This window comes from Anser brachyrhynchus (assembly GCF_964034855.1).
Source record: "Anser brachyrhynchus genome assembly, chromosome: 10".
NCBI lineage: Eukaryota > Metazoa > Chordata > Aves > Anseriformes > Anatidae > Anser > Anser brachyrhynchus.
In genome coordinates, this window is record NC_137705.1 from 8,190,096 (window position 1) to 8,211,064 (window position 20,969).

At 40.8% G+C, this 20,969-nt stretch overlaps 1 protein-coding gene and 1 long non-coding RNA gene across 4 annotated transcripts in view; both read right to left on the minus strand.

Moving 5' to 3' along the window:
* The window catches only part of PTPRG (protein tyrosine phosphatase receptor type G), a 410,991-nt gene that overhangs the window by 229,995 nt on the left and 160,027 nt on the right, over positions 1 to 20,969 (minus strand). The gene's annotated exons all lie outside the window — the stretch shown is intronic.
* Positions 1 to 20,969, minus strand: part of LOC308200524 — a 37,712-nt gene that overhangs the window by 13,857 nt on the left and 2,886 nt on the right. Inside the window, exon 3 of the long non-coding RNA XR_013955664.1 lies at positions 1 to 20,967. This exon is cut by the window's left edge and continues 13,857 nt beyond it. This is a non-coding gene — a long non-coding RNA (uncharacterized lncRNA). The remainder of the gene's footprint in view (positions 20,968 to 20,969) is intronic.

The following is a 20,969-nucleotide window of genomic DNA, read 5'->3' on the forward strand; positions in this document are numbered from 1 at the left end:
CCCCCAGCTTTCAAGAACACCTAACGCCTTCAGCCTCCCTTACCACGATTTTTTTTCTTTTAGCCATTGCAAAGAGACCCTCAAACACCCTTTTCAATTCTTCTCTTCAATGAAAACTTGGTGATAAGCTCAATTAAGGGAGACAAGAAACAAAACCCAGGCTGTTGGTTCTGTAAGTCGTCTGCTTACTGTTTATTTCATAAAGACCAAAGGTTTGATGTTAATTTTCTGTGATGCATTTTCCAATAATCCATGAGTATGAGCCTGAGCACTGACAGAAAGAAGCGCTGTATTTCACAGCCACACAGGAGCAGACAGTTTTAGGATCATTTATTTAATTATGCAAATGTTACTCTTGTGACAACAAGAGACAGACTCAAGCTGAAACCATACATTTGATAATAAAGTTCATATCCAGCTGAAGATTCATTACCTGCTGTGTCAACTCCAGCTATTACCACATTATTATAGCTTATGCTACTGTGTAGTTAAAGTTGAGATAACACTTCCAATCTAAAACTCTATTTTTAGGACATTTAAAAGGAAGCGTTCGTTATGTATGTTTTCTTTAATTGGCTATTCTATGAGAAACTCTGAACGTACAAATTAAAAACAAAAACCAGCCACTGCTCTGAAGCTAATCACCACTGAATAAACAAAGAGGCTTTTTAATCAACATAAACTTCACTTCTTCCCTGCATTTTACAGCCGTGAATACCCAGCAGACACACAGTGTTTTTGACAGTGCTCACCAACAGGTGTACTGAAAGTAACCAACCATACCACCTCAGCAGAAGACTTGTGCATGTACATACGCACATATATATATATCTGAAATAATCTCATCCAACAGGCTCTTCTTGTCCGGCACACTGATAAGCAGGGAAGAAAGCAGCAGGTGCTGAGCTCCTGTTCAACCCAGCGCCCATGCAATCTGACAGCCATTTTCCTTCCTTTCCCAGAAGCGTGCTGCAGGTAAATAGTGAAGAAACAGCCATACTATGGAAATGCCATTCCTTGCTGCTACCCACTCCTCTAAAAGCACTGTTCTGACCCAAACACAAATGCGGAATTTACACCATAAAAACTCCCCTTTCTTTCAACTCTGCAGTGACAAAATGCTGGCCACAACAAAACCCCAAGACATCGTGGTACCCAAGGGTGAGACCCACGCGTAGGGCTGAGCCTGGGGCTGCTGCTGACAGGGCTAGATGCTCCCATCCCACGTACCTGCCTCCCTCTCCACCATCCTGGCTGCTGGCAGGACTGATCCCACAGGGGCCTGAATTTTTTTTTTAATTGCTTGTTTTCCTCTCAATTCTTCCCTGAAGATGCTACCAGGCAGTCAGAGAAACTGACCTTGCAGCACGCCGCCTTGCAGGGGTGGCAGGCACTGCAGCTGGCTCAGGCACACTGGGAAGCCGTGACTCTACGGCAATTCTGTTTTGAACTCTTCCCGCCGAACAAAAAAGCTCTTGTGTGCAATGGAATCCTCCTTTGCAACAGATGAGCCAACAGAGAATAAGGAGACATGTTTGACACTTAGGTGTTTAGGGTTTAAAAGCTAAAGCATTTAATCTCAGGTACCATATATACCATGAGACTGGGCATGAAAAGCAGTCCAACTTCTGCAGCAAAATGAATTTGTCCAAAAAGTCACAAATCTTGAGCTGCTTAATCTACAAGGTTCGGGGTTACTCCAACATGTAAAGTTGACATCTTTTTATTAGTGTATTAAAACACTACTTTTAAATACATGATGGTGTACAAATGCCATGCAGTAAATACTTAGCCCTGGGCTTTTTATTTTTTATTTTTAATAGAAAAAGGATTTTATTATCAAAGGGATTCTAGTAATATGCAGCTATTGCATGCCAAACACCATGCATGAAATACCTACATCTTGGATAGGGAGATTAACGTGCTTACTGCTATTCTGCGGACAATTGCTTTGATGTCACTGAGGAATACTGCAAATACTTAAACACTAAGCACCACAAAAATCCATCTCAGTCTACATTTTTCAGGGCTGAGAAAATGTTATTACATGCATGTATGTTTAGATACACAGATCTAACGCACGTAAAGAAAAACCTTTCAACAAGATGAATGATACACGGAATACACATCTGATCTCCCTGCTTGAAAAATGCTCTCGCTGCTCAGCTCCCTTCTCTGTTTATTACGAGCTGCTCATGTCACTGCTCCCTGCCTGCTCTGCGCGGCGGTATTCAACCCAGCGCAACGGCTGCTCAGGATGCAAGTGCCTGACTTCATGAAATCCAAAGGTAAGCAGATCAAAATCTCACCACAGCTAATGGATTTGGTCCTTATCTTCTGTTGCTAAAGCATCCTGAGCGCCAAGAGACTTATCTGAGCATTAGGAATCAACATTAATATTATAATGCAATATTCATGTATTATTCTCTCATCAGTATTTTAGCTTATATACAACACTTCAACATGGACACTCACTCATACCACGCTTCTTTTTTCATTTATCTTTATTACACTTTTCCTACTGAATAAAAGCAAAAATATCTGCATTAGCTACGTCACCGGCGGACGGTTTGGGGAAGAAAAGAGTTATTTTTAACCTGGTACAGTTCCCAAATCAGCGCATAGCTCAAAAACTGGCATGAGAGCACAAAAACTGCACGTGGCTGGGAACAAGCTGGGGGAGTAGGGGTAAGAACTACTGATACTCCATTTGCCACCAATAAATACGACCAAAAAAACCACATCCTAAAGTACAGAGTAACCAAAGGCCCAGTAATCTCAGTCTAGTAATCCTAGAGACAAATCTTCAGCTGGGATTTCATGTGCATCTCTGTAGCTCAGGTGCTGTTTCCAACAAGTCCATGGGATTTAATTGCTTCAATCACTCTGGCAGTTAATGAATTTCCCTACATACCTTAGTGAACCTCTTTTAAACCTAGCCCTTGTCAACTTCAGAGTCTGAGCAAAAGGTCAACAGCACAATTCACAGCACGGCGTGTGGCTTCCAGAGCCCGGGACGTGATGCAGCCCAGCCTGGCCAAAGCCAGCAAAGCCCAACCAAAGCTCGCAGAGACTTGGTCTCGGAGCTCACGCCACAGCTCCAGCTCTTTTGTCTGTCTTGACAAAAAGAGAAACGCTTAGCGAGTTTTACGTGTGAGCAGACAAAAAGATGAAGCACCTCGGCTCTCTCTTGAGACTACGGGTTTGCCGTACATCTCGGGATGAAGCAGCAGCTCGTAACCAAGGGCTGAGCAGGAGCTGCCTCCGTCCACACCAGGAACCGCTGCAGCACGGCGCCAGAAACCTGCAAGGCCAGGGGGAAGCTACAGGAAGCACAGGCGGCTGTACGGCACGCTCATCGCTTAAACATTCTATTTCATCCCAAGGTTCCAAAACGATAATAGACTTTATTCTAATTGGATTGTCTGCAATGAGCCAATTTAAGTGCTAAATGCTGCGAATTATTCAGCATGACATAGCAGTGCAATGATCTGAGCCACTGCAGGGCAGGAGGCTTGTTGAAAGCTACAGTTCCTGAAGCATAATAAGGAGATGCAAGTCTTACTTGGCTTGTCTCCACTGACCAAATTTGTATTGTTTCCACAGCTGCAGTGTGCCCACTAAGCATTAACTAATGCTTTGACCTAGAACGTAACCACTGTCAGCCAGTGCACCTGATTAGAAGATGATTCTTCTGAACACCCCCTTACAGTCCGTATTACCCTCATTGCTGGCTTTCAAAGGGACTAAGTACCCAAGATGTCCTATGTATGCTATGCAGAGCTGTGAAACATTGATCTAACCACAAGCTTTAAAATATTTAACCAACTGAGTCTGTATCTTGGTCATCAGAGTGAGAACGTCACACTTACTTGCAAGGATTTAAGGGGCAGGAAGAGAGAGGTATTTAAAGCTTTAGGTTTTATCCGGGTGCAATTACGGCATCATGAATTGCAAATGCAAACGAAGGACTCCTGTGTTACCTCTCAGTCCTGCACGTAAGGCACAGTTCAGAAAAGAAGTACTTTTCATCATTGTGTGTAAAGTCATACTCAACATACAGTTTTGCTGTAATGTTCATTAAAACTCTGTTGTTCTGTTAGCAAGGAAGAAAAAAGGAACAAGAGGATTCCCTTCTGATTTGAAAATTCAGATTATGTCAATGATTCCCAAAACAGGGGACAAAGAAAAAAGTAATCTGTGAACAATACTCCCAGCTTATAAAACAACACTATCAGCCTCCTTCATGACCACCCCAAGAGGCAGTCCAGAACACCCCAGGCTTGAGGCAATTCAGTTGCAGTTAAGGTCCAGGCTCAAACAACAATGTAGGCGCTTATGAGGTTGGGAGCCTTGCTCCTAACTTCTGGTAACCTCGGCTCTGAACCTGAAACTCCCGGCTGCCAGTCCCGTGGAGCAGGAGGGACAAGAGCCTCAGGACAGGAGAGAGGGGTCGTGCACCTTGCTTCTCATCTGTGTATGCATCTCCTTCAAGAGAATTTAGCAGCACTCATCCTCAGTGGAAATCAACTCCTCAGCTCTACAAGAACCCTTGGATACAAGTTATCTGTCCCCACTGATATAAAAATGATTGAATTTAATACCTTCTCTCCAGTATCATGCCTAGTTGTCAGTGTGATGGTACATAGTTAAATCACCATCTAATATGAATACATCATCTGATCCAGCGAACAGAAGTATTTATTAAAAAATTCTGCCCTAACTTGACTTTGCTTCTTGGCTTCTGGATTTATTAGAATTAACACCAGTAGATGAGCAGTTTACTGTATTTTATTTTCTCACATATTTTCTAATCCACAGAGGCACAGGAACATTAATTCAGGAATTGGCTGCAATTATTTTTTTGCTATTCAGCTAGGGGCAGTAAATGCAAACAGAATTGGCTGCAGTACAATGTCATTGCGTAAGATTTGCTCTATTGTTCCCTTAGATGCAGATGTTAGGGTATATAACGCTAAATCAAAATAGCAGCGGTGTTGTCCTATGCACTTTCTAATGGGTTCCCAGTAGGTTCAGCTTTCTTGCTGGAAAATTAATTTCCTTTTACCTAAAAACAATCATAGGATTACAGAATTAAGACCACTTCTTCCATCAGCAAAATTTTAAAAGGAAGGAATGCCTCAGCTGCTCGTTTTCAATATAAAGCTCACGGTACACCACAAAACGAAGACTGAAAGCTTCGTGCATTCAACTTAATCATGAAGGCAGTGAAAAATGATAAGATAAATAAGAGATTTCACATTGCTATTTAAACAATGATTCTTTCTCTTGCAAATGCCAATTCCTTTCACACTGAAAGCACTGGAGAGGCTTGAAAATCTTGTGCATTAATCAAGGTTTCAGCTCTGTTCTCCAGGTTCTCAAACCGATCACCAGGAAATGCTCTTGCTCTTTGGAAATGCTGAGGGAGGGCAACAAAAAGCGAGCAAAGGCAGCCTCTCCTTTTCTGTGTGTGCTCGTTCAACATCATTGTTTTGTCTTTTAAAAGAAATGCAGATGACACACTGCTACTGGTGCCTTTATGGGGGTAGATTATCTGCAGATCAATATTATTGCTGTTTATCACACAAAAGCCTCTTCTCCAAGGAGCAAGCTGTGTGGGACAGCACAGGGACTGAACAGATATTACAGGTCGGTCCTCTCTGCTGTAGATGTAACCACAATTGAAAATACCAATTATCTTCCCAAACAAAGCTCCTCCGTAGCTGCAGTAGCCCAAAGAGGGACGTTACCACAACACCCCTGAGGGCAGCCAGCCATCTTTTACTCATTTCTGTTTGCTTGCTTTAAATGCTGGGGGAAAATTAAAGGATGAAATGATGAGATTAAAATGGCTTTCACTGCTTGCCCTTCCCAAAGAAATAAAGATATAAACAAACAAAATCCATCTATCTTCCCTCCGCCGGGATGCTCCTGGCAATGGTTATTAAAGCTCCCAGCTGGGAGCTCGCTCTTCACCACCTCCTAAAGACTGTCACTGCCACAGGTTCCTATCAGATTAGCGGGAGTAGGAAGAGACTGCCAAAATTTTGTACAGCACACCGTACGCACAGCCCTTCACACGCTGGCTGAGCACTGCAAGGCAGCTGCGAACAGCCCGAGATGCATCCCCAATGTCAAAAAGAAACCCATGTAAAGAAGAGCACACTCAAGAGATAATGAGCTCCCCAGGGAGGAATTGAGCATGCTAGCTTGAAAGAGGTCCGCCAAGAATAAGTTTTTATTTACATTCATTTTACATGTCCACGGTTTTACTGCAGGAAGCTATAATCTTGACGTTCTCAGGTGTCGGCTCCCACCCTCCTCAGGCTTTTACTACTGACCTTCAGTGGCTCTTTAATTGTGACTAGCACTCTTGATAAAATTAAAATATACATTTTAATGGATCATTCTAGCTTTTTAAATTGAAGATGAAAAGCCATACATTGCAATTGAGAATCATGGCCTGGCTGCCTGGTCTGATCTTCTTGGTAGTTATTTTGCACTGCTGTAATGCAGGGAAAGCTAATGCTTTCAATAAAATTTCATTGCTACCCAGGCTGCTTTTTACTTAAAGCTTAAAAAAGAAAAAAGAAAAAGAAGCCAAAGATTGAGGTTTGAAAGGGGCTGCAGCCTGAGTGGAAGGGAAGCACAAGGCCTGCTTCTCCTGTATCGAGGTGGAGGCCCTGCTGCCGGACAGGAGCCACGGCTGCGCTCTGTGCCCAGGTTCATATGATGGTGGCAATGAGGCATCGTGAACCCAGCTGTAAGGACTAGACACCTCCACACTGCAAAAAATAAATAAGTAAAAGCACTATCTTCCGTGCCATTAAAAGCTCACAGGGCATGGCCCATTTCAGGACTAGAGTTCTGAATTCTCCCTACAGACTTCTGCAGCTCTGAATTATGCAGAAAGGGGCTACATCTGTTCACTATCTTGCAGCTCTGCCCTGAACGCAGGGAACATTATTGCAGCCCATGAAGAGAACAGGGGAAAAAGGAACAAGAGGAAATCACCAAATTCAATAATTATGCATCTGGATAAAACTCAGGCTAACAAGATTTACTTATTACACTATATGAATAAGCTACCTTGTAAGAGCCTGCTTATCATCAGACTAGGAGAAGAGTCGCATCTTTAAATAAAAACATCCGCCATGCAGTTAGGTCACTGCTCCACACAACGCTTCAATTCCAACAATACATCCAGCAGATAACGCAAAGCTGCTGGTTAGAAGCTGCACTGTGTCCTTCCATGCGGACCTCTTCTCTGTATGCTACAAGGGTTTTACATATATATACATATATGGCTCCAAAAGAAGTGTGTCCACCAGGCATCAGAAATAGCATTTGGCAAAGCAGGAACAGTGCTTCAAGCGGGCAACTACTCTGCAATATGTGCCCAAATTAGCTATGGCAGAATCCAAGACTTGCTTTAGGCAACAAGGCACGAAAGGAAAGAGAAGAGTTAGCAAAAGGTCAGAGCAGGAGTCCACCCAAAGTGTATCTCAGGCAGGGACACACAAAAAGCCAACCAAAGGTAAGCGATGGTACAAACTTGGAAAACATCAGGTGCCAGTGCTTGCAATCTTTTCAGAGACCAAGTGTAAAGCAAACAGGTGCTCCTTCACTGCTCCCTAAACACGCCTTGTGGGTACTCTAAGGGCTGTACATAATAAAACCAGAGAGCAGCTGGCTTGTAGCCACTTGGTACCTGGGTTTCCCCCATGCATTTACGCCCTGAGTTTCCAAGGAGCCCTTTTATTACAGACCGGTGGGGACCAAATGGGCTTGACCTTTTGTCAAGGTGATCCTGTTGACACTGAGAAAGATCTCACCTAGATTAAAGAGAAACTGTAACAGCACAGAAAGGCAGAATAACTGAAAAACCAATGCTAAAAATAATGGTATTTATTGAATAAATGATAAAGTGACTGAGAGCTTAGCTAAACATAATTTCAAGAAAAATCAGATCAATGTGGGACTCCCCTGTCTTTATGCATTTTGTTTAAGAATCTCCATTGTGCTCTATATTTGCAGAAGTAATTCTGAATATATGTTCTCTGCCAACTTCTGTAAAGATTCAGACCTTCACAGGTCTATGCTGATTTCTTAAACAGAAAAAGAGCGAATGCTTGTCTTTAGAGCTTCTAGTCTTGATTTAACATTAAGAATATGAACAAAGGAGTAAAAATAGTCATCTTTGTTTTATGCGCCTTTCTAAAAAGACAAACATCCAAGTGTCTTCAAATCTCACTGGCTTTTAGTACACGCTGGTCAATCACAAGGACAAAAATCTGTAATCTGAAATTAAAGGGCAATTGTTTTTAACTTATTAAAGTGTAAGCATAAATTTTACATAAGGACAAACTAATTCTGAAAGATGGCAAACTCTAGAATGAGAATCTGTAATTAAAGTTTAATTAAAAACTAGAAGAAAGATCTAAAAAGTATCAATTTGCCCTACGGAAAAATACTGTTTTTTAAGAAAATAAAAGTGAATATTTATTTTCTTGGCAGTTCAATGGCATCAACACTTGAATACAATCATTGTCTGGGAGGTAGGTAGAAGCAGCATGACATTCTGCAGTTAATGTTTCTCCTCACTTAAGATGAAAACATCTTCACATTCCTCCCCTGCATATGTTGCTTTCCAGTATTGAAGTAAACCTCTCGAAGAACATTCATATACAAATATATAAGATTTATATGCCATTGGGTCAAAGGCTTAGTGTAATACAATATTACTGTTACACTTCGCATTATTATCATTATAGCTATGCTTGGTTTGCATTTCTGCAGCGTTTGAAATCACATTAGTTTGCTCTTCTGCTAAGTGCACAGTTCCAGGTGGCCTCTAGCGTGACTTAAGGTCAGGAAAAACCTGGAGGCTGGCAAATGTGCATCTTATTTCCAAATGTTCCTATCACCTCTAAATCTGATTGAAGAGAGCAAAAGAGAGAAGGCCTCAATGTATTTCAAAGCTAAGCTACTGCTGTGCAAGAAACTTGGAACCTTAAAGTAACTTGGGGGTGTTGGACAAAAAAAGGAAAATAGATTCAAAGCGTTGGAACTGTTACAGAATGAGTATCTCTTACTTACCAGAGCATTTAAATTATTTAACAAATTTCCTGATGAGCTTTTTTGCATATTATTTTGTGAACAGAAGATGTTGCACAATTCATAAAACCCTTGCCAAAAAGAAAAAAAAGAAGAGCAGTTCCTGGAGAGATTTCTAGTGAACAGCCAGAGATATGCAAAAATCCTAGTTAGACCATGTGCACACACTACACAACTACCTCCCCGGCCCGAGGTAAGCAGATACAATGGTATGACCTCAAAAGGAGTTTAGTATTCAGGTCACACCGATATTGCTAACGTTATTTTATATCAGTATCATTCATTTTTAGGTAGATTAATTATAACAAATAAGTGCTATATCAACAGACTTTTCATTATGGTCCATTTAACCTCATAAAACATAATTGATTCCTATTTGCTGTATCTGATCAATGCTTAGGGCTCACTGCTGAACTGTGTTAGGAAAAAAAAGACTAGGCAGGAAAGGACCATCTCTGGGTAGGATAAATAGAACAGTTCACATACTACGTAGCTTCAATTGTCTGCATAAATGTGCGTCTATGCACTTATGGAGAACACAGAAAATATACTGGTGTTTATTAACTCAAAAATCCCATCCAAGAAGCCTAAAAGTCTTTACAATTGACTAACTTGCATCTTCAAGGCACAAGCACTAGAACTGGACTTCCCACGCTACATAAATAAAAGTTGTATTAGTACAATATTCTGCTGAAAGAACTCCTTTCTTGGAGCACGTTTCCCCCAGCGTTTTGGGAGATTGCTGAGAAGGGAGAGGAAGGTAGCTCTCTCACCTTACCATGCCCCTTGCTACAGGGGGCTGTGTAGACTCAGCTGTGTTCTCAGTCTCTGAAAAGCTCCACGTTCAATTATGAACAGAAGAATGAACTGCTGCCTTACATGGACCTTCAGCGCACGGACCTGCACTGAAAAGCATCAGGAAGATGATGTGCACGAACGAACCTCAGGACCGGATTCATGCTGACTGCATTACTGAAGTCCCTCCTTCCACACCGGGGTTTTTCAGGCAGATGTTCAGATTCTGGGTCAACTCAAGTGTCACAAAATGAGCAATGCAGGAATGGGTAGATCTCAAAAGCTACTCTGACTTAGGCAAAGCTGAAGGAGATTATTTGCATTACTGGGATCACAGACTGACTGTGACCTGTGATGAAAAGACCCGTAGAAACAGGTATAAATTTTATGTGCTTTCTCTGAAAGAATACAACAGTGGCACATGCCTTTGATTCCTTAATTACTCAAGGCTATGTATAGAATTCAGCCCTTCTGTAACTATTAGTAAATAAGATAATTGTACTGTATATTAATGCAATCTGCTGGAAGTAGAACCTTCCAAAAATATTTCACTACTAACAAACAAGATATTAACTTCACATCACTGAAGTTAATTGGATATTCAGCTCATCTCTTAAAAAAAGCAAAAGCTTGAGATGAAAAACAATACATTTATTTTTTAAACAAAAATGTTAGTACAATGCTCTTAGTAGTGGGTAAATATTTAATAGCTAAGTTCTTAATGTTCACATTTAACTATGTAAGAAGCCTATTCAGTATTTTTAGGAAGAAATAATATTTAACAGAGCCAACTAATTTACTACTTGTTGCAGAGGGGTTTAGTGTGACAGACTGGAACAAAATGAACAAATAGATATACATGACATGGAAATTTTGGAATTGTATTTCCAACTGCTGCTCTCTGTAATCTCTTGATTATGGAAAGAAGGGAAGATGTGCATTTCTTGTACCAACACTGGGAGTGGAGGTTTGCCTTTTGTGCTGCTTAATCTTAAATCAAATCTGAAATCATTTTTAACTTAAACTTACCTGAAGATGTATTATTAGCAAAGACTTTCATTTAAACTGGTACATCAACCAAATCACTCTCCGTCAGTTTTACCATGTGAAAAAAATATAGTCTCCAATACGTATAAAATATACTTAATGTTTCTGAGAAACCATCATCTAAAAGCTCACCTGCCCTGCATTTCTCTTAATGGGTTTATCAATTTTTAGAACACCCAGGGTATAGTAATATTTAATACTATGTACTAAATGTTAACCAACATTTAAAAGCAATAAAAAAATGCCAAGAGACAGTTTAAGATTTCAAGATGCCAAGCTTGTCCAGTCAGCTAATCATCTCACAGCACAAGAAAAACAACAGGAAAACAGCTACAGCACTGGGACTTGGTGATTAATTTAACTCTTCCAGGTAAGCACTTCAGGAGGAAAGTCTGAAGGCACAATTAAGGGATGCTGAAACAGAATTTCCAAAGAGTCCTTGCTGTGAGATGATGCCAGATCCAAAAGCTTTTAGTTCCCTCTCCACTAAGGCAGAAGCAATTTCCTTTGATTACGGACTCTGTCAGCCCCTTAGGTCAAGATGAAAAATCTTGATTTTTTTTTTTCCTGGGTGAATCTGACACGCCAATCACACAGTCAGCCTCAGTGGAGCAAGATTTGGCAACGAACAGACAAATAGGCAGACACAGCTGGGCAGAAACTCTTCAAAGGCAGGGTGTAGAGACAGTCCGTCCACTCTGACCCTGACCATGCCTGTACAGCCCCTTAACAAACCATCACGACATTTCCCAAGCCATTGGCAGGGAATTAATAAAAAAAATAAAAAAATAGTGTTGTATAAAGCCTGGGCGGGATTCAGTCTCCTCAGCTGGGAAGATAGCATCATGTTGATATCTCTAAACATTAGAGGAGGAAAGACAGGGATGTAACAGGTGGCTTTATGGCATCCTGCCCCTTTACGGAGGAGGAACATCCACCTCCTGCTCCTCCTTCACTGCTGTAGCCATAGGTGCACTCTGGTGCCAAGTGAAGAGCAGGGCAAAGCCACCGATGATTTGGGCAATTCCCTTCGCTCCCATCTCGCCAGTGCCAAGCTAGCCATCACCCCATTACCAATCCCAACAGTCACACCCCAAATCAGGCCCACGGCCCCTCCATGCGCCTGTCCGGCCTAGCACAAGCAGCCTTCAAGCCTGCCCCGTGGGGAGGAAGGTGGCTCTGGGGTGGCCGAACTCACCTTCAGGCATCATTTGCCATCTACGCAAGGCCGGAAGGTAGCATGCCCCTATGTGGGGTTATAAAATTGGGTTTTTATCTGAATCTGCAGGGATTTCCATCTATACCTGCACAGTCTATTTGCCCTAATTGCAGCTCTGACTCGGAGAGACTCCAGCATTTTTCAATTTAAGCCAAACTTTTAACGTGGTTTGAATGTATCTAAATGCATTCAGGAATGTAATGAAGTCCCACTTCCCCCAGAAGTCTGTGTCTATTGCCCCTAAATAGTTCAGCTGAGGATTTATTTGAATTTATAGGCAGCAACCAAGTCATATATTGCTTTCTTAAATGCCTTATATAAGCAAAAATGCGTAACTGAGACATGAGGAGTTCAGCATAATAGTGAACCAATGCTTCATAAAAAGCAATAATTTTATAAAGCATCTTTTTAAAAAGTTTTTAAAATAAAATACACTTCATCTCCGCCCTCCCCCCCCCCCAATAACTGAACATGATCAAAACCGACTATACCAATTCCCCAAACTGCTGTATTTCTCCCAAAGCAGTGTTTGGCCATCCCTCTACCTTGCTGTGTAACCCCATGCTCATTACGGACCTGCCACTAGAAAGAACTGAAAGCGTCACAGATTCCAGAACTTAAAAGTTAAGAAATGTACTGTGTGATTTTCTGCCAACAAGGCAACACCAACACGTTAATTCCTCTACCAAGATGAGGTCAGCTTTTGAAACACATTTTACATTTTCTAGGCTTAGGACTTTCCTTGAGAAAATGCAAGGTTATGTACTGTGGTTCGATTTACAAAATTAGCTGCTGATCGTTGTTTATTTACACTGTATTGAGATTCAGACTATTTGATGACTCGCATCTATGAATCTGAAATGAAGAGGAAGCCATAGAAAATACTTTAACATCTACAAAAAAGTAACAAAATACACAAACTTCTGATAACTTTCCAAGGTCCTGATAACTTGCAAACACGAAAGACTTGGGGACGGTGTGGGAAATTAAATGAGACATTTAACTTTACCAGACTTGCCAAGATGACTTGACTTTACGTAATATTTTCCAGTGCTGATTTTACTTCATGCACCCGGATGCATACACTTTTCCTAAAAAATACAATCCTAATAACTCAGATAACAGCTTTTAATTTTTTCAAACACACACATGGACATAAGCATGTTCCAGTAAGGGCTTCTTCCCCTCTACAACATCATGTCCGTAGGGGATTAAGATGCTCTTTATCAACAGTTGTTGATAATGATGCATCACCTATCAAGATAAAAGTCTGCATGCAATAGCATCTGTCACATTCCTTTGTTACGAAGCCGGTAACACAGTTTTTGAACACAACGAATTTGACTTTTAATTACCATTTTACACTTCCTGTTCACTTATTAATCAGCATTAACACAATGGAAGGCCATTTAAAATATTAATATAAAACTAAGCCCTGTAATATTTCCACATGAACAAAATTTTTTTCATATAAAATTTTTGTTTTACGGCTTTTGAATCAAGTTATGACTTCTGCTTAACTTAAATAGCACAAGTTATCTTCTTTAATATGACACCTTTTAGAAACACATTCAGCAAGCAGATAACTATATACACAAATTAAGAAGCAGGGTATTAAAATCATGGCCTACATTATTCCCATTCTCTTTGTTCAATCTGAGTTCTCCAGTCACAATCACAGTAACTGAAGAATACACAAAGAGCTTTCCTTCTCCTTCCAATACCTGCTCAAACAAAGTAATGTTCCACAAACAGGTCAGGAAAAAGCAATGCCTTAAAAATAACTTTAAAAGCCCAAACATGTATTTCAACAATACGATGTTCTATAGCACTATGAGAAAAAAAGATTTGCTATGCCATTCGCTTCACACGCCTCCCAAGAGGGAACCATTCTCTTCTAGCACTCTGTTCAACCCCGTGCTCATGTGTCCCAAACCGTGTGACTTTTACCAAAGAGTTATGACTCAGGCTTGCTGTTACCGAGAGCACATACACTAGCCTGAGAAGATAGCATAGTACAGCTTATTTTTTCACCACATCACCATATGCAAGTCTTTTTGAAACAATTACATAGACAAGACTTGCAGAGCCACACTAATGTTTAAATTTAAGGCTTAAAAATGTTCTAAGAAAAAGACTTATAACGACAAATACTTCCCACAAATGAAGCATTTTCCATGATGAAGTGCCAGACATTTGCCATGATGTTAGTGCTGTAATAATAATTGGGCATGAGTTACTCTGTTAAACGGGGAACTGGCCACTGAGGGAAATCAAGCCCCTACTCTCTTGAAGCCCAAACAGTAAGGGTACCCCACAACCAGGTGCAATGATGCTGCCTCCGCCTCATTTCACCGACAGCAAACTGGGCTCCAGCCCAGCTTTACCTGACCCAAGCTACCTCAGAGAGGCATCGACATCGACGAGCTAGGCTTCTTCCCAAACAGCCCAGGGAACCTAGAGAATATCAACTCTGGTCACCTTAGATACAAAAACGAAGAAAAAAAATAAATAGCATTTCCATCATTTCCTCCTAATAGTACCACATGGTAACACAACCACATTGCAGTCAGCTCTAGGTACTGCAGTCGGCTATTTTAAACTCTGATTATGTCCAAGATCTTACATGGGACAGATTTAACCTTTGTCAGTCTTAAGCTCCTTGATGCATATGAAAAATCAACATAAAAGTTGAAACGATCAATAATTATATTCATTTTCCATGTACAAAAAAAGGTGGTGACAACACTCTTCCTACCCTCTTTTCTGTGCACAGCAATTCAGTCTATTGATAGCTCCTTGCCATTTGACAAAAAGCAAGTACATTCTAAAACTTATCCCAAGCACCTAATCCCCCAGTGATTTCATGAAGGAAAAAAAAAACTGCATTCCACTGTTATCACACACCAGCCAGGGAATGCACAAAGGAAACATCTTCCACAAAAGCTGCTGAAAGGATTGCTACACCGCAGGGAGCACAGAGCCCACATCCACCAAAAGGACCTACCACGAACTGTGCAGCAAGACAAGCCTCAACACTGTAAATATGAAATATTCTGAATGTATATGAACCGGCTTTTATTAACGCAAAAAAAAAAAAAAAACACTATGAAAGCCATAACCATTAGTTTTCACTTTACCAAAAGACTCACAGCAGTTGCAACAGCAGAAATGTACATTTCTAAATGTTAGAGCATTACTGCTAAATTTCAATCACCAAATACAGCAACACTTGTCCCTAGAACGATATAGACTTTTCATCAAAGCTAAAATGAGAAGGAATATTACTGTGAAATTATCACAGGACATAATTTAAATGTGCACTGCAGTCATGTTTCCGAGCAAAGGGCCCGGCAGCTCCTACTCCTGTAGCAGAAATGAAAGCTAACGTTCTTGTGCAGCCCCTTGACTATACAGAAGTGAGAGGCTACATAAAACAAGGATCAAAAACTTCATGCAAGTGAAGTGCTTTCAGTGAAAGAGACAAACATGCTAGAAAGGGGCAAGAGGGGATCATCTGCTGGGCTTCTTGATATGAAACAAAAATAAAAATATTTATTGTGAACAATTTGGGAATAATTGAGGAGAGCACAAGTAGGATTTCTTTGTTTTGTTTTGATTTCAGTACTATCAGGGATAATCAGTAAGGAGATAAAAGGGCTTTGTATTTAATACCATATTACTTCTTCCAGCACACAGCTATTTTCAAACAGTCTGTGGCTGCCTTCCATGATTCTCTAAGACTGCAACCTTCAGTATTCAAAATCTCTTTGCTAGAAACAAAATGATTAAAAAGTGTCAGAAAAGAACAGTGAAGAGGTCTCTAATTTCTGCTGTACCTTCTCAGTCAACCTCTCCGCAGACTCCAGCTCCTGTATAAATCTCAAACAAATGTAATCCCTTTTGGAGTTCAGTGGCTCGTGGCCAACACAGGCCACATTACCCAGCAAGTACGACAACAGACACATTCTTCACCCTCACAATACACTTAAACTTGGGCTCCCAGTAATTTGGCCAAAGGAAGGCTTGCATTCATCCAACTTCTCAAGCAACTCCTTGTCATTTTGGCACAAGCACTTTACAACTCAATTTACAAGAAAAGTGGCAATTTAGTTCCAGCTGCAAAGCTCCAAGAGTAATATTAGGAAAATAGGAACCATATTTCACCTTTTATTGGCAGGGTACACAAAGTACTTCATTAGTTTACTTAGCACCCAGGAACTGCATGCGTTTATTGACTGGTGCTTTGATCGAGCTTCCACTTACTTAAAAAAGGCCAGCCCCTCCATAGATCAGTTTTCTAGGACGGACCAAAACCCTGCACGTAAATGAACAAATAAAAGCCCAGGAAACTCAAATGAAGAAAACAAACAAACAAACAAAAACAGACAATCACTTATTTACACTTAATTAAGCATAAAATAACTCCTCTCCTCCTTTGGGAAGGATATAGATAAAATATGAATGGAAATAAGAGTGGCTGAGTAATCACTGCAGTTCAAACAGCATTTCGCAAGCAAAACAAGTGCGATAAGATTCAGCAGCCTGTGGCAGACATTTGTTTGAGCTAACAACAAGATCGTACTTTCATACTTTTGGCCATCTCTGTAGTCCGAGGCAAACCGCCAGCTCCTACTCTCTACTGTCAACCCCCAGACCTAATGGAGATGAAAGGCAAAATATAGCTCAGCTCCAACTGCATTATTGATTCCAGCAGGGCCAGATTCGGGCTGACAGGGCTGAGGTCATAATTTAGCCATTAGCACTAGGAACGGCAGGATTCGTCTACCCAGAACCACAGGACTATGGGCCATGCTCTCCCTTTTATGTCTAATCAATATTATATTTTGCAGATGTCTCACTGGGCTAATGGAAGAGCGGCCGCAGCACTGGCTTTACAAACAGCTCTAGCAGAAGGCAAAATACCAGAGCCCCCTCGTAGACCATCCCATCATAAACCTCAGCCCACCTCTGTTTTTCTGCTACAATCTCTCTGCCATATTCAACCCCATCTTCTCTTTACAACAATCCAAAAAGATCATACGATACATAAAAAAAAAAAAAGATTGTACTGATAAGAACAGCTCTACCTACACCTTGGGATTCTCATACTTCTGCCATGCTGCAGGCAACTTCTCGTATCTAAACATGAAAAATCCCAGACAAAAAAACACTATAACGCAAAATAAGCTTTATTGCTACACAACATCACAACATTTGGGGGACAAGTACAATTTAATCACACGATCCCGCAATTTCCCACTCTTGTGGAAGCCAGGCCTGCGCTCAGACCTGTTCCACTGCCGGCCCACAGCAGGCCCTTTCAGGTGGGCATGCCTAGATGCAAGCTACTGAAAAATATTTCCTTCCCACAGGAATAGAAATTCCTCACTGGGATCTCGACTGGAGGTGGACAGCCTCATGGGACAAGCACTCTGGGTGCTCGGCCCTGCCCTTGGCCCTGGGCTTCTCCGGGGCCTGCTCAGCAGACAACGCGCACCGAGCCGGACCGAGGGGGGGAAGCTGAGTGTGCCACTTCCACAAAGCATGTGACGATCCCTGGTTTTAAATACCCACTTAGGAGGAAAGCCTTATCTTCTTCACAGCTCCTCAGCTCACCGTAGCTTCCAACTTAACTTTGCAATTTCCTTCTCTAATTTCTCTGAGGACCTTGCACTTCTCCCACCAGCCTTTTTAGATTCAGTGTGCTTCACTGACTAAATCAGAGGCCATAAGCAGGTAGAAATGAAGATTTTAATTATCTGTGCCTCTACTTTTTGTTTTGCCTTTAAAATAACAACATAGAGTGACCAGCATTATCCTGACTTCAAACTGGCTGCTGTACTTCATTGCTCTTAATTATTTGATGAGGAGGAAGAGATCTCTAAATGGCTGTTACCGAGATCCTTAACAAATAATATACAGTAGGATTTTATTAAACGCTGAAATGTTTAGTTGAATTCAGTGACTCAGACAAATCTAGAGAATATAAATTCAGAGCAGTAACTTTATATATTAAACAGCTGCCTTAAGGCTCCAATTTATTTAAAAATAGATTTTATTGATTTTTTTTTGCACATTTTGGAATTAAATGTTACTGTCAGCTCCACATATGCTCATCTCTGTAAAGGTTTCTTATGAACTATGATATCAACTTAAATTCTAATCTATTTGCATTAAATTGGTACAAACCCTGGTGGGGAAAGTCTTACAGTGAATGAACTTAAATCTGTTCCCACTTAATGTAAGTTGCAACATTATAACCTACTTTTAATTGAAATAAGCACACCCTAGGTAGGGCAGCATTAATTTATCAAAATAAATAAACGTTCATGTGGCATTTTGAGTTGATGCAACAGTGGTTAAAATAGGAAAAAAAAGTAGCAATAAATGGTCAGTTTTTCCCATGGAAGGAAGCTGACACTGAAGGGATTCTCAATCAAGACAGATGCTCAAATCTTAATTTAACTGGGAAAAGGAGTAAATATATAGATATATATTATTAAAATTATCTGTGAACCATTTAAAAATAAACAACTCATGATCAGCAGATCATGCCACCTTTATTGCACCAAAAATAAGAGTTATACAAGGTTCTCACAACACTGTGCAATAAATAGCAGATGAAATTCAATGACAATCAATGCCGAATCAACCCTAATTATATATACAATGATGGACTTGAAATTAGCTAGTAACATTCAGGGAAGACTTCAGAGTAATCACTCATGCTGGCAGCTCTCTGCGTGTCACCTCTGTGCTCCACAGCAGTTCTAAGGCAAACAAAGCCCAAGGAATTGCCACAAAAGTATTAGGGAAGAGCAAAACACTTTGTAATTGTCTTGGAAACTCATGTCCCAGAATGTTGGGAGTCCTTCTGTTCACTTGTCTCTGAAAGGACATAGAACAGTTAACAGAAAAGGCAGCAAGGGTGACCACAGATAAGCAATGGATTCTGTTTCAAAGAAAAAAAAAAAAAGTCCAGACCTGTAAAAGAGATGATTCAGGGTAGAGAGAGAAGAATATACTACCAGTCCTTAAAAACCTGGAATTGCACAGGGAAGATGAACAGAGCTACCATTCATGCTTTCTGCCAATGCAAGAGCTATAGAGTACCAGGTGGAATTATGAGTCACTGGGTTTAAAAGAGACAACAGGCGCTTCTTCCTTTTGTTTAATGCCACAGGACATTGAAGAAGCCAAAAATATTAAAACTTTGGGGAAAAAAACAATTAGACAAATGTATGGAAGAAAATTCAGTCGCAAGCTATTAAAAACAATTATGCAGATACAACTTCTGGTTCAAGAAGCCCCTTACACAGACCACTGCTGTCTGGCAGGGCAGGCTGCAGGAGCATCGCCGCCTTCTTATGCTTTCCTTCATCAGTAGTCTGTCCTATTGGGTCACCAAAAGATGCAAAATACTGGGCTAATCAGACCTTCAGCTTGACCTGTATGCCCATTTTAATATTTTCCTAAAGATGAAGCTAAGACTTATTTCATTGTTGTGCAATGGGATCACATACCAAATATACTTACATGCATAGCTTCATCACCTGCTTTGGAAAAAGCAGAAAATGTAAAAAGCCACTTTCAGGTAATGTATAATTCATGCAAATCTTGCCATCTAAGCTCTTTAGGCTTTTCTTAAATAAACAAATAATTCATCCTCCACATCCTTCTGCAGTCTGAAGCTAGTACTAATTATGTTGACATTCTGGTACAAGTCAGAGGCCCAGCTGAGCCCAGGGTTCCACTGTGTCCTGTGCAAATACAGGAAGAGACAGTTCTTGCCTCACAGAGTCTGCAAGCAGTATGAAAAACTGTATTAGGAGGATCACAGAGAGACTGGAAACAGAGACGAGGCAGCTCTCCCTCCTCTAAATCAGAGAATCGGGAACGGAGTTCAGGTGGTTTTTGTTTAGTTGGTTTGGTTTTATATTTTTTGTTTTGAAGTTGATGTCCATACATTTCTCCCAGGCTGTCTCAAAAAGCAACAGAACAGGAGCTAAGCATTTTTCCATATAGGAATACTAACTACCGTGGAGATGCATTTGAGAATTTCATGTAGATAATGTGCCACGTCTGAAGAAATTTGATCCACAGAAACATTTTTATTAATTTCACATATGTATAAACCATGGCGGACCCCAGCAGAAACCCTCACATATATTTCAGGCAATTTAAATGGAAACCATGTCCACTAGTCTTGGGCTAGCACTGTGAAATCTCAAGAGATAGGAAACACAAGTCGGTACGAAGAAGTACAAGATGTATATGTAAAGACATCTGGTACAGCTTTCTGAAATTTCAGACTTCAGCACTGTTGGCAGTGAACACAGTACGTTTCTGCACTCAAGGGGTCTGATTCTTCACCGTTCTTATCATACAATCTCTACCGTCCGGAGACCATTACGCAGCACATGACAATGGAAGAGACACTGTCTGCTCTATAAATCTAAAAAGATCAGGTTTCAGAAAGGAATAAAATACCCAAGCACAAAGAAAAATGATAGGGTTCGCAGCAACGTCAGTTGTCATTTTTCAATGGGCTTTTTTCCTTCACATCAGCTTGCTATTTACATAGCCGTCCTACACCTTAAGCAGCGGGCAACGCACGTAAGGTCCCAATGGTGTAAAGGAGCATGTGATTCTGCCAAGAACCAGCCTCAAACTCTGCAAACAAGATGGTTGGCTTTTGATATGTTTCAAACATTTTTGTTACAGCCTTTGACATCTAGTTTCAGCCTGCAAGTGATATGAAGCAGCACTGTTAGTATTCCAATCT